The sequence below is a fragment of the Strix aluco genome, chromosome 23 (assembly GCF_031877795.1).
Source record: "Strix aluco isolate bStrAlu1 chromosome 23, bStrAlu1.hap1, whole genome shotgun sequence".
Classification (NCBI taxonomy): Eukaryota; Metazoa; Chordata; class Aves; order Strigiformes; family Strigidae; genus Strix; species Strix aluco.
This window is the reverse complement of record NC_133953.1, coordinates 8,096,825-8,110,776: the sequence shown is the minus strand read 5'-3', so window position 1 is coordinate 8,110,776 and position 13,952 is coordinate 8,096,825. Positions and strand designations below refer to the sequence as shown.

The window sequence follows — 13,952 nt, the reverse complement described above, 5'->3', positions numbered from 1 at the left end:
CATATTTGGGTATATATATAATGGGAATAATACAGAATATATTAAATATATATTTGAATATATTATATATCACATATATTCATTTTTATATATGTGAGCGTCATTATTTTTCTTGGGTATTTGGGGGGACAAAGGTCTTTTCACGGCGGTACCTGACAAGGGACGGCAGCAGCACACCAGGACCCCGGAATTTCCTGCGGGATGGGGGCAAAGAGCTGCAGAAAGCAGATTTTGGGGGGAATACAGCCCTTGCACAACGAGCGAAGGATGATGCCAATGGTGATTTGCAATCCCTGGCACCAAACCCACCTCTTTTTCCCCCCAGAAAAGCCCTGCATCATTCCAGGGATGCTTTCAGTGCTCCAAAATAATTCGGATGCTCCCAATGGCCAGAAAAAAAAAAAAAAATTTCCCTTACTGACCACCATTCTCACAAAAAGGATCTGAAATTCAGTACATTTTCCCACCCTGAGTTTTTACCTGGACCCATTTTTCAGCCCTTCCCTAATAAAAAACAAGCCCATAAAGTGAAGATGAAAATATATTCATTAGGATTGATAATGCTCATTAAGATTGGCTGTGTAGGAAAGCATGACTCCGCCTCGGAGAAGTAAGGGGGAAAAATGCAAATTCTTCTGCATGAAAAGAAGAGATTTCCCTAATCGCCCCAATCAAACGCCGGCACAATTATCTGTGGCCAACCCAACGGGTTAAAATTATCCTCTTCATCTCCGGACACAGTAAGGAGCCGAAAAATGTTTCATTTTAATAAAAATGAAATCTGGACCCTGCAGAAACCAGCTTCACTAATGACGTGTTTACACAGAAAAAGACAATTTCTATTTAATGGTGATTACTAGCGAGAAGAAATTAAACTTCCTGGAGTATATGGGTTAGAGATAATGGGAAGAAAAGAAAGTTATTGAGGGTGTGTAAATCAGGAGAGCTGCATATGGGGGCTCTATCTGCACGTGCTGCTCACTAGGAGCACACATCCCCGCCTCGCCAGGCTCGTGCATGTGTCTTAGCATGCAAAAAAAAGGTATATACTTTGCTACAAGGACTTTTGAGTGTCTATATTCATTTGCATACATGCAAATATGCTGTGCCTACGCACGTGCAAACGTGCAAACGCACACGCAGGCTTGCAAATGTATGTGCACATGCCAACGTGCAAATTCATGCATACGCACAGGAGTCCTCGTAGCAAAATATATAAATGTTTTGCATGCTAAAGCTGCCAGGTCCCGCGAGTGATGCTCCCAGATTCTGGGCTGATTTTTTTTTGCTCCCGTGTTGGGAGAAAAAAAGTGCAAAACCAGGTTTGATCGTGGAGCGGCACCAAAATTCAGGTTTTTCACTCACTGGGTTACCGGTGCTGATACTTTTTTTTTTTTAATTATTCTTTATTTCCAGAGTGATTTTTTAATTTTTTTTTCCAAAAAAGCCAAGCCCAGACGAGGTCTTTTTGCAAGCAGCTGCTGCATCGGATGAAATAAGTTTGGGGATTCCTCTTTGTGCCAAGGCCATTCCCATCCCGTGCCGACCTGTGCAAACCCATCCCGGGGCAAAATAATTTCAACGTAGGGCTTTAATGTCTGCTTCTTTATAAAGCGGAGCAAACATCTGCAGAACAAGCCCAGATGTGAGTTGCTTCCCCCCCCCCCCCCCCCCCAAATTCAGGAATTTCAGCTCCAAGGCACATAATAAGGCAGCGTCTGGGATGGTTTAATAATAGTAAAATTAAAATTGTTACCGAAGCATAATGAAGTATGTGCTTGCAAGGAGGTTTGCAAAAAAAAAAAAACCCAACCCTGAGCTGAAGTCTCTGGGGAACTGTTGGTTCAGAGGAACGGTAAACAACGTGCAGAAATGCAACTTAATTATCTTTACAACCCGAGGACGCAACCGGCTGCTACGGCTTTCAAGAGCTGCGGGAACGGAGGAGCACACGCAGCCCCGCGCGGAAGCTCAGCACCCCCGAAACAGGGAGAAAAGGACTTTTTTTGCGGAGTTTTGATTGAGTGTTAAGTTAAACACTGAAGCGTGGCAGCTCTGTTGTGGCGTTGGGGATGCTTATCCTGATTTCTTACTCACACGGGCAAAACGCAGCTCCTTGCTAATTTTTTGCTCATTTTTATCTCTTTAGGGCAAGGAAAACAAATGCTTGGCTTGAACTTGGGCAGGTCTCACCGCACAAGTGACCGCCATCCCCTCCTGCATTAACCCCAACTGGGGATTTGCCACCCATCACTTGTCAGGACGATGCAAAAAGACCTTGTCTGGGCTTGGCTTTTTTTGGAAAAAAAAATTAAAAATTCACCCTGGAAATAAAGAATAATTAAAAAAAAAAGAAGGATCAGCACCGGTAACCCAGTGAGTGAAAAATTGCTGAAAAAAATGGGTGTGGGCAACAAAAATGTCCAAATTCAGCTTGTTACCTGATACTCTAGAAACTCCAGATATGGGCTGAGTTCCTTATGAAGCACAAGCCCCTTCACTGCATTTTTGCACCAGCTCAAGCTAAAATGTCCAGCCAAAACTACACCAAAAGCAGGAAAATGCCACGTCGCGACAGACTCGGGAAGGAGCGCTTGGTTTTTGCAAGGGCTTGGTTTGTGCAGCATCAGAGGCTGCAGGGTGCAATGGGCTACACCAGCCCCGTCACAGCCATTGGGAACATATTTTTATTTATATATTTACATATATAAGCTGGAAATTGTGTTAACTTAAATGAGGATGCTAGCGGGGATGGCAGCTAGGAGCAAAGCAAGGTTTAAAATCGAAGCGTGGGAATGGCTAGGACTAAACCAGGGATGCTGGAGAGGACCAATTCAAGGATGCTGGGTCGGATCAAGCCAGGGATGCTGGTCAGGATTCACAGAATCACAGAATCATCTTGGTTGGAAGGGACCTTGAAGATCATCTAGTCCAACCGTTAACCCAGCACTGACAGATCCCAACTCCACCAGATCCCTCAGCGCTGGGTCAACCCGACTCTTCAACCCCTCCAGGGATGGGGACTCCCCCCCTGCCCTGGGCAGCCCATTCCAACGCCCAACAACCCCTTCTGCAAAGAAATCCTTCCTAAGAGCCAGTCTGACCCTGCCCTGGCGCAGCTTGAGGCCATTCCCTCTTGGCCTGGCGCTGGTTCCTTGGCTCAAGAGACTCCTCCCCCCTCTCTGCACCCTCCTTTCAGGGAGTTGCAGAGGGCCAGGAGGTCTCCCCTCAGCCTCCTCTTCTCCAGACTAAACCCCCCCAGTTCCCTCAGCCGCTCCCCATCAGACCTGTGCTCCAGACCCTGCACCAGCTCCGTTGCCCTTCTCTGGACACGCTCGAGTCATTCAATGGCCTTTTTGGAGTGAGGGGCCCAAAACTGAACCCACTCATCGAGGGGCGGCCTCACCAGTGCTGAGTCTAGGGGCAAGATCCCTTCCCTGTCCCTGCTGGCCACGCTAGTGCTGCTACAAGCCAGGATGCCATTGGCCTTCTTGGCCACCTGGGCACACTGCTGGCTCATTATCAATCCCCCCCCCCAGGTCCCTCTCTGACTGGCAGCTCTCCAGCCACTCCTCCCCAAGCCTGTAGCCCTGCTGGGGGTTGTTGTGGCCCAAGGGCAGCACCCGGCATTTGGCCTTAGTGAAACTCCTCCCGTTGGCCTCAGCCCATCGCTCCAGCCTGGCCAGGTCTCTCTGCAGAGCCTCCCTACCCTCGAGCAGATCAGCACTCCCACCCCACTGGGTGTCATCTGCAAACTGACTGAGGGTGCACTCGATCCCCTCGTCTAGATCATCAATAAAGATGTTAAACAGGAGTGGCCCCAAAACCGAGCCCTGGGGGACACCACTCGTGACCGGCCGCCAACCGGATTTAACTCCATTCACCACAACTCTCTGGGCCCGGCCATCAGCCAGTTTTTTACCCAGCAAAGCGTGAGATCATCCAAGCAGCCAGTTTTGCCAGGAGAATGCTGTGGGAAATAGTGTCAAAGACCTTACTGAAGTCAAGGTAGACAACACCCATAGCCTTTAGTCAAGGTAAACTACATCCACAGCCATTGAACCAAGGATGGTAGATAAACTCAAACCAAAGATGCTGGCTAAAAGCAAACCAAGGATGCTGGCTAGGCCCAAACCAAAGCCACTAGGCTAAAGGTAAACTGAAGATGTTGTCTAGCAAAGCTCAGGGACTCTCCATTTTGATCCAACTTTTTAAAAAATGCTAATTTTTACATCTCCCCAGGCTGCCAGCAGCCTGGCGAGGCAGCCCCTCCAGCGAGGCAGCGATGGTTTTTTTATTAACCCAACTAGCTGGGAAAAACAGAGACACTTTCTGGCACGGTTTGTATCCCAAAAGGTCTGTCCCGCTCCTGGCTCCGGAGCTAAGGGCAGCCTCGGGCTGTCTGCATCCCGCTGCCTGCGTGGTACAGGCATGCCTGTAAGTCCGTTCAGCTCCCCCAAACCCCACAGGCTATTCCTTACCGTGGTGTGTTTTTCCTGCAAAAATCATTTGCCGCCACCATTTAATTCATCACACAGCCCCGGCACACAAATGCAGCGATATTTCAGTCAAAAGGTGCTTTTTATCCCAAATTTCTTGCAAAACACACTGCTAATAATTTCTGCACCAGGCACAGGGCTTGGCTGTTAAACAGTGACGCTCCTTTTCAAGGGATATTCAGCTTTTATCAAAGGCTCCCATCAACCCCAAATCAACGAAATCCCCCCCCCGAAATATGTATTTAGTTCCCGAGCTCATAAGAAAACCTCAAAATCTGGGTTTTCAGGCGTTTTCTGACACCTGTTTGCATTGGTACCAGCTGTACCAAGTGTGGAGTTATTCAGTCTGGTCACGTCCTTTACCCACCCACCCCCAAAAAAAAAAGTCTTCATGCTTTGAAATTCAATTAACTGCCTTTTTTCTTCTATATTTCAAAAAAAAATGTGATTTTTCCCAGGAAGATCTGATTCCTCACCACTCCATCAGCACACCCGAGCTAGATTTAACCACCAGAAGTAACTCCACGATGGAAAAAGCTGCAAAAAACTGATTTCTCCCTTCAAATCTAATAGCGATGCAACAGCTGGAGGAAGAAAAGGGTCCCCAACCACACGCCCAAATTACACCCAGTTTCCAAACGGGACAGAAAATAATTCCTCTGCTGAGCTTTGAAGCCAACAAAGCCGCTTTACAACATTTTTCTGCCCTGGGATGAAGATAAATTAAGCCCCGGGTGTCACTAAAGCTCCGTTCAATGTTGCATCCTAAAAAAAATATTAATTGCAAAATGGTTTTATAATTATTTTAACAAGGATGCAGCTCTGGTATGATGAGATGTGATGCTCTGCAACCACACTGGGCTTTTTTTTTTTTTCATGTATTTGAGTGCTGTAACGTCGTGATCTGGAGCAAGGGAGGTTTGGACGCGCGGTTAGACGAGCTCTGTGCTTAATGACGGGCGCCTAATTAAGGTTGGGCAGCGCTGGCTTTGTCAGGAGACCCTGCGTCAAGCCTGCCCTCGGTTTTTTTGGAGGCGAGCATCCCTGGCCGCCTGGTCCCTCAGATCCAGCAAGGTCACGTCTGCAATAATTAAGTATTTCGGCTCATCGGGTTGCACCATCCTTGCACCATCAGGGTTGCTTTTTGCTCTGTGCTGAAATAATCCCAAATAATATCCTGAATTATTCTGTTGATCGAGCTGGTGTTCGCATTCCCAGGAAGGGAAAAGCACGTGGAAAAACACGGATGCTCTTAAATTCCTTAGAAATAAGGAGGGCTGCAAGCCTGGAGGGGTGTCAGCGCCACGCCAGGCTGCTAAATAGGATGAGGATGAGGATGCTTGCAAAATAAGGACGAAGGCAACGGCGTGCATCCATCCCGGCCAGTCGCTGGATGGCGAGGAGCCCCGAAAGGACAGGGCGAAAATTAGTAAGAGCCATCAACTTAACGAAATGGAGGTCTGGTGTTGTCCCAGCGCTGGGTTAATGGAGCTCTGCAGCAGCAGCTGGCAGCGCCTTCACGAAAAATGCAGGATTTTGCCCCAAATCAGACACTAAAACGCACTTGCGGCGCAAAGCCAGGATGCAAATGGTTGCACGTCGTTGTGGCCGGGTGATGGTTGTTGCTTTTCCTCTTCCCAGGTGCACAAACTCCTGCAAAATCTATTTAAGAGATGACTTTTGGGGGGCGGAGCTGCATTTGTACCACGTCTTGGATGCTTCAGCATTGCCCAGTGCAAACTGCCACTGCTGCCATTGCCCCAGATCTTGCCATCCCAATTTTAGGTGCTTTTCTGTTTTCTAAACCTAAAATTGCAGCTCGGGAGGGTTAAAGCAAATCCAAGGTCTCCCCCCGCCACCGTGAGTCACCCCAGTTTTGCAAAGCTGTTTGGTACCTACACACATTTTCTAGGAAAAATCCCACGGCACGCACCTTGCTGGAAGGTAAGGCTTGAAGGGCAGTTATTTTCTTAAAAAGATAAATTTTGCAGAGTTTTTTTAAATGCATTTTATCTCCTTTTATCTCTTAGAGGGAATTAGGGTGAGTGGCCCTGGGCTGGGGATAGCACATGGGAATTTCTCACCGCTCCCTGCAGGATGAATGGTTCAATATTTCCATTATCGTGCAGAAAGATAAATATATTTACAACAGGAAAACCTTGTTCCTATGGCAAAAAGTATTTTTTTTAACGGGGCACAGTTTTGGTGGAGACACCTGATATGCACAAGACAGAGCTAAAGGAAACCATGGGATGCGGGATGCAACGGCAGGTGAAGGATGCGGTGCTGGCCAAGCGGTGTTGGGAGTCATTTTAACCAAAAAAAGGGGTTTTCCTGAGATACTGCAAGATTCACTCCCCCAGTTTGGTGGGTAAATCCATATTCCAGAGGTTTAACACGCAGAAGAGTTGAAGCTCTCCGGAGCGATGAATACATGAACGGCAGCACCCTGGCACCTGCAACAGCCACAGCCACCTTCCCACTTTCTACATATATAAAATATATGTCTTCATCTGCTTTATCCAATCAGATCCATCCACTATATGGATATATTACTGGATTATTAAATATATTATATAATACAGATGTGTTTCTTCATTCACATTATCCAATAGATATTCAATTATTATACATATTACATGGATATAATTGGATAATGTAGGTGAGGACACATATATAATATCTATATATAACCCTCAGAGAGAGAGCGAGAGGATATATGGGGGAGAGGATATAGAGAGAGAGGATATATATAAAAAATATATGTATAATATATTGGATTGATATATTGGCTATATTATACTATATATATCCAATGGGTATAGTATCTGGATATAAAAGGATGGATATAATATATCCAATGGATGGATAGAACATCATATATCCAAAATATCCAATAGATATTTTTTATAGATAAATAAAAACACATAGAGTATCCACTATACATTTTATATATAACATCCAATATACGTTTTTATAGGTAAATAAAAATATATATAATATCCAAGATACACATCCAATATAATAAATCCAATGGATTAATATAATAATATTATTATATTGCCAATTAATTATATATTATATAATATATAATATAACCAAATATAGCTCATATATATCCAGTATATATATACATCCCACCTTCTGTAAGCATTAACCCCTTCTGCTGTTCTTTTTTACCTCCTTTATCAAACTTCTGCACTTTTCTCACAAAAAAAAAAAACCCACAACTTTCCTCAAGCTTCTGGCTTTCTTCCCTCCACCACGATGGTGATAATTCGCATTTTTCTATGATGAGCAATCCCCAGATTAAAGCATTTTCTCCTCTGTTTTGGGGTACCCCTTACACACTGCTTCCAAAAATAGCTATTTTGGGCAGATTTAGCAGGCGTGATGCTTATGAAAGCAATATGGTCATTTCAACCCGGGTTTTACCCATTTTTAGACATTACCCAAGCACCTGATAATTCTGGTGGTGAGTCTGGCTCTGAGTATTTCACCTAACGGGGAATTTTGCTTTTTTGAATGGTCTTTGAAGAATTCCCACTTGAATTTTACGTTGCTGTGAAGCCCCATTCTTGTGCTAACAATGTCCGTGGCCGGGCGCTTCAGCCTCGGGGCTGCATCATGCTATGGCCAAGGGGTCGATTTTGCATTTTTTTTGCAAAAAAAATAAAGTCCTGGTGGGAACGGATTCTTTTTTTTTTTTGCCAAAAAATAAACCCCTGAGCTGTGGCACCTGACTTCGTGTGGTACCAGCATGGAACCCAGCTCCACCCCAGCAGCTGGACCGCATCCGCATCCAACGAAAGAAGGGAAACCGCAGAGGGATGGGGAAAATGGAAGAAATTTTAAGAAGTTTTTATAAATAAAAATAACACTGAAATAATATCTGCTTGGGGAGCAAAAATAATACCCAATGAGACTTCAAATTTCAACCGAAACCCAAAAAAGCTTTGCCTCTACCCCTGGCAGCTGGGTCAATACATTTGATAGCAGAAAAGGGTATTTTATAGCAATAAATAGATTATATTGGTTTATATATGTAGCAATATGATTATTGCTGTTATAAATAATCTCTGCTATATAATATATAGCAATATAATAATTCTTAGCACTGTATCACTATATATCAAGCATTATATACCAATATATTGTTTATATCAAGCAATATATTTCTATACTGTTAATTACAGAATTACATTAATTATATATTAATGTATTATATATAATATGTTAATATATTCTATATGGAATTATGTAACATAGTTATTTATAAATATATTTATAAATTTTAATAAAATTTTAATTTTAAATTTATTTCTAAATATATGCATATATGGACATATGTTACATAACAAGGTTATTATATCGCTATGTATATGTATTTCTATAATATATATATTACATTTGTAGCAATAAATACAGTATATCACTATATATATAGCCAAGAAAAGGGGGAAAGCCCAGCTTTTGCAAGCCAGCAGGAATTTAGAGAAAAATAATTTTTACAATCCCCCAAAACCCAAAAAGGTTCAAGCCTGGATACGGGGAAAACCCGCGCACACCTGGGCGATGCTGCGGTAACGGTCATCAACACACCCCCGACACCAACACCACACCCAGCCCCCTTCACACTGGGGAAAGTTATCCCGATAAAATAAGAGAAGTTGTTTAAATATCTTTTTTTTCTTTTTTTTTTTTTTCCCCTTATTTTTTTGCCCACAGAGCTGGAGCTGGGAATCCATTAGCCTTTAATGAAGTGAAACCCTCATCTTGCCGGAGCCACCTCATTTAGCGCAATTGTTTCGCAGCCATTACAGAAAGACAATTACAAGGAAGCGGCGAGAGTAATTGGAAATGCTGGCGGGAGTTGGGCGAAATGATAATAAATAAAAATATTCCCCCTAATAAGCTTGCCAGGAGGGGGGTGGGCTGAAGAAAATCAACATAATTAGAACTGAACCTCGTCGAGGAAAAACAGACAGCGGGGTGGCAAGTGCTCGGCACAGAGAAGAGGGGGAAAAGTGGAGAAAACTTCATTTTTTGCCCCAAAAGCAGCAGGAAAAAAATACTTTTCCCACCTATCGAAAGCAAAAAATGGTTGGAAAGGGGGATGCTGCCCACCGGGATGCAGGTGATGCTCCTCCGCTACCCACCCCAGGATGGATTTGCTCCTCCATCACCTGGTCCAGGCGGAAATTAAAGCCAAAAAAAAGCTTAAAAATGAGACGGTTTTGCTCACGGAACAGCATCGAGAAGTATCATTGGGTAACATGCACTTCTCCGCAACAGAAGGGGTTTTTTTTGCATGCAAAATGCAATTATTTTAGCAAAAGTGGTATTATTTTAATTATCCCTAAGAATAAAAAAGCATTACAGTTGAGCATTTTGGGTGTATTTTGCTTGGTGAAAGAATAAAAAAGAGTTAAATCACACTGAAAACCCCACACAGGCGGCCATCATTCCCTCCTTGTTCCTAGAATCCCAGCTTTTTCCACCAAAATCAGCCCTGTGTCCTGCACAAGCATCCAGGCTCTGTCCCCGTCCTCATCCCACCCTGAAGTTGCTTTAGCAGCTCCTCCAAAGCGGTTTGCAGCAAAAAAAGTCCTTTAAATTGGGGCTTTGCACTGAAAAAAGGGCATTCAGGCAGGGATCTGCACTAAAAAAAGCCCTTACAACAGGGGTTTGCACCCCAAAAAGTCCTTCAAGCAGGGGCTTGCAGCAAAAATAGTCCTTTAAACAGGGTTTGCAGGGGAAAAAAAAAGTCCTTAAAACTGGAGTTTGCAGAAAAAAAAAGTCCTTAAAAGTTTGCAGCAAAAATAGTCCTTGAAGCAGCGGTTTGCACCCAAAAAAGCACTTTAAGTGGGTTTGCACCAAAAAAAGCCCTTAAGAGAGGGGCTTGCACCCAAAAAAGTCCTTCAGCCAGGGGTTTGCAGCGGAAAAGCACTTTAAATGGGTTTTGCAGGAAAAAAAGTCCTTCAGGAAAGGGTTTGTACCAAAAAAAGCTCTTCAAACAGCGGGTTTGCACCAAAAAAGCAGCTTAAACAGGGGGTTGCAGAAAAAAAAAAAATCCTTCAAACAGGAGTTTTCAACTAAAAAGGCCTTCAAAAAGGGGTTTGCACCAAAAAAAAACCCTTCAGAAAAGGGTCTGCAGCAAAAAAGCCCTTCAAACAGGGGTTTTGCACTAAAAATAGTCCTTTAAATGGGGGGGTTGCACCAGAAAAAGGGGTTGCACTTTAAACAGAGGCTTGCACCAAAAAAAGCCCTTCAAAAAAGGGCTTGCGGGAAAAAAAATGTCCTTTAAACAGCGGTTTGCAGGAAAAAAAAATCCTTCAAAACGGGGTTTACACCCAAAAAGCCCCCACAGCATCTTCCCTCTCAGCTCCCACTCTCTGTATATTCAAGATTTACCCCAAAATTCATCCCTCGCAGCTGATCTCAGCGTTTCTGAGGGCTGGGTTAAATCTCCATCCCATCATAGTGACAGCATTTTCCTGAATAAAGGTGAAATACTGTGTATGGAATTATATTTTTTTCTCATCGTTTCCTTCCTACGCGGAGTCTCTGCTGTCCCGCTGGGGCGGGTGGGAGCAGCCAACGACGCAGGGAGCACCCCAAACCCTGACCAGGATGATCCCAAATATAAAATACGCCGCAAAATAATAATATACCCCCCCACAATTAATAAAATATCCCCCAAAACAATAAAATACCCCAAACAAATAATAAAAGACACCCAAACCAATACCCCAAACAAATAATAAAATACCCCTAAAAATAATAAAATACCCCTAAAAATAATAAAATACCCCTCATAAATAAAACATCTCCTCCAAGTAACTAATTACCCCAAATAAATAACAGAATACGCCCAAAAATAATAAAACACCCCAAATCTCAGCTCCAGCCCTCTGGAGCGAAGGCGACTTTCATTTAAAAACCACACACGTTTTTTTCCTCGCCGTTTTCGAACTCCGTTAAGATCATTATCACAGAACGAGATCAGAGATAAAACATTTTTATTTTCTTTTCTTTTCCTTACGGTGGGATTTTTCAGCAGTGCAACCCCCCCCTCACAGCTCCCATGGAAGTCAACTCATGTTGAGAGTTAATGTTTCGTTAATATATATTTTTTTTCGTTAATATATATTTTTTAAAAAAAAAAATGTCCATATTTCTCCTTGGTCGCCAATTATTTTGCTCTCAGAGGGGTTATTGCAATTCTCACTGCAACTTTTTTAGCCTCACTGCCTCCCGTAAGCCGCAGGTGATGCGCACGCTGCAGTACCATGTTTTTAAATAATATTAAATAATATTAAATAGCATTAAATTGTATTAAATATTATGAATTATTATGAAATATTACCCTGCAAAGCTCCATGCACAGGTATTGAGGAGCTACAAAATGCCTCTGCTACCAAGTTGGGATGCTGCACTGGGTACCAGCGGGCAGAGTCCTGCCAGGAAGATGCTGGGCAAAGTTCTTGCAAATTGGGGAAAACTGAGCGATTTTGGAGCTTTTCAGTTCACTGATAGTGGAGGAGGGAAGAGGGAGGCAGTTGTGGTGCTTGCTGGGAGGGTGCGTGGGAAAATGAGTTGGAGCGTGCAGGGAGCGTGCAAGGGAACGTACACGGGAGGATGAAAAGGAACTTGAGGTGTGCAGGGAGCGTGCAGGGAGCAAGCAGGGAGAGCGCATGGAGTGTGCATGGAGGATGCGGGGAGCGAGCAAGGAGAGCACATGGAGTGTGCATGGAGCATGTGGGGAGCGAGCAGGGAGAGCGCACGGAGCGTGCATGGAGGATGCGGGGAGTGAGCAGGGAGAGCGCATGGGAGCGAGCAGGGAGAGTGCATGGAGTGTGCATGGAGCATGGGGGCAGCGAGCAAGGAGAGCACATGGAGTGTGCATGGAGCATGTGGGGAGCGAGCAGGGAGAGCACATGGAGTGTGCATGGAGCATGCGGGGAGCGAGCAGGGAGAGCGCATGGGAGCATGCAGGGAGCGAGCAGGGAGAGCGCATGGAGTGTGCATGGAGCATACGGGGAGCGAGCAAGGAGAGCACATGGAGTGTGCATGGAGCATGCGGGGAGCGAGCAGGGAGAGCACATGGAGCATGTGGGGAGCGAGCAGGGAGAGCGCATGGAGTGTGCATGGAGCATACGGGGAGCGAGCAGGGAGAGCGCATGGAGTGTGCATGGAAGCATGTGGGGAGCGAGCAGGGAGAGCACATGGAGTGTGCATGGAGGATGCGGGGAGTGAGCAAGGAGAGCGCATGGAGTGTGCATGGAAGCATGTGGGGAGTGAGCAGGGAGAGCGCATGAAAAGTGCATTGAAGGATGAACAGGAGCTTGAGGTGTGCAAGGAAGCGTGCATGGGAGCCAGGAGCGTGCATGGGCGAGTGCCAAGGAACACGCCTGGGAGCGCACAAGAAGCGTGCACGGGAGCTGGGAGCATGCACGGGACTGTCCGTGGAGCGAGCACGGTGGTGTGTGTGCAGCGAGCATGCATGGAGCGAGCAGGGAGACACTCCAAGCACACAACTGCAGCCAGAAATGACACAAACAGAAAAAGGAATTTGTGGGAAATGCGGAAAAAGTTGATTTTCAGGGCAATTTTTTTTTTCTTTCTGGGGAGGGGCAAAAGCAAAAGCCACTTTTGATACAGAGGAGTAAAAAACCACAAGTTTGCTCTTTATTCTTATTTCAGCGCACGTCTGAGCCACCGCCAAATGCTCTCACAGCCCCCAGATTTTGGTGTCAAAAATCTGAAGTTTCGCTGATCAGCACCCACTCAGAATCCCGTCGGATTTGCCAGACTCGGGAAAACTCAGTGTTCCTGCCCCCACCAAGCGGCCCGCGATGCGCTGCGGAGGGCCTGGCGTCCCTCGCGCCCGTGCGGCCGTGCCGTGGCAGTGAGCAGCCTCCCCCAGTTTATCAGTGCTGTTGTTGCTGGTATTTATTATTTTTATTCCGGGATTTTGGGGTCATTTGGGTGTGAAAGTCTGGAGGGAACGGGCACCGCTGCTGGCGGGGCGCTGGGCTGCTCCAAGCGAGGTGCGTGTGACCCGGCATGATGGGGAAAAGGCTGGGCAGCAGTATGTATGTATTAAAATATATACACAGTTATACATATTATATATAAAAATATATAATTGTGTATTTATCATACATAGTTATATAATAATATATATAAAATGTATAGATAACCACTTATATTATCTATATTACCTGTATTATCTATATGCTAACTATATATTTTATATATCCTAAATCTACAGAGTTAATACAGTTTTTATATATACACACACTATATAATTATATACTATCTCTATTATATGTGTTACCTATACTATCTATTATAAATCTACACTATTAATATAGTTTATTCTATATAATATATACACTATATTACACATAATATAGATAGTATGGATTCTATATTCTCCATATATCT

The 13,952-nt window shown here is 44.6% G+C and overlaps 1 protein-coding gene across 1 annotated transcript in view; it reads right to left on the bottom strand.

Annotated features, from left to right (window-relative positions):
- The window catches only part of PKNOX2 (PBX/knotted 1 homeobox 2), an 89,172-nt gene that overhangs the window by 56,794 nt on the left and 18,426 nt on the right, over nt 1-13,952 (bottom strand). The window lies entirely within an intron of this gene.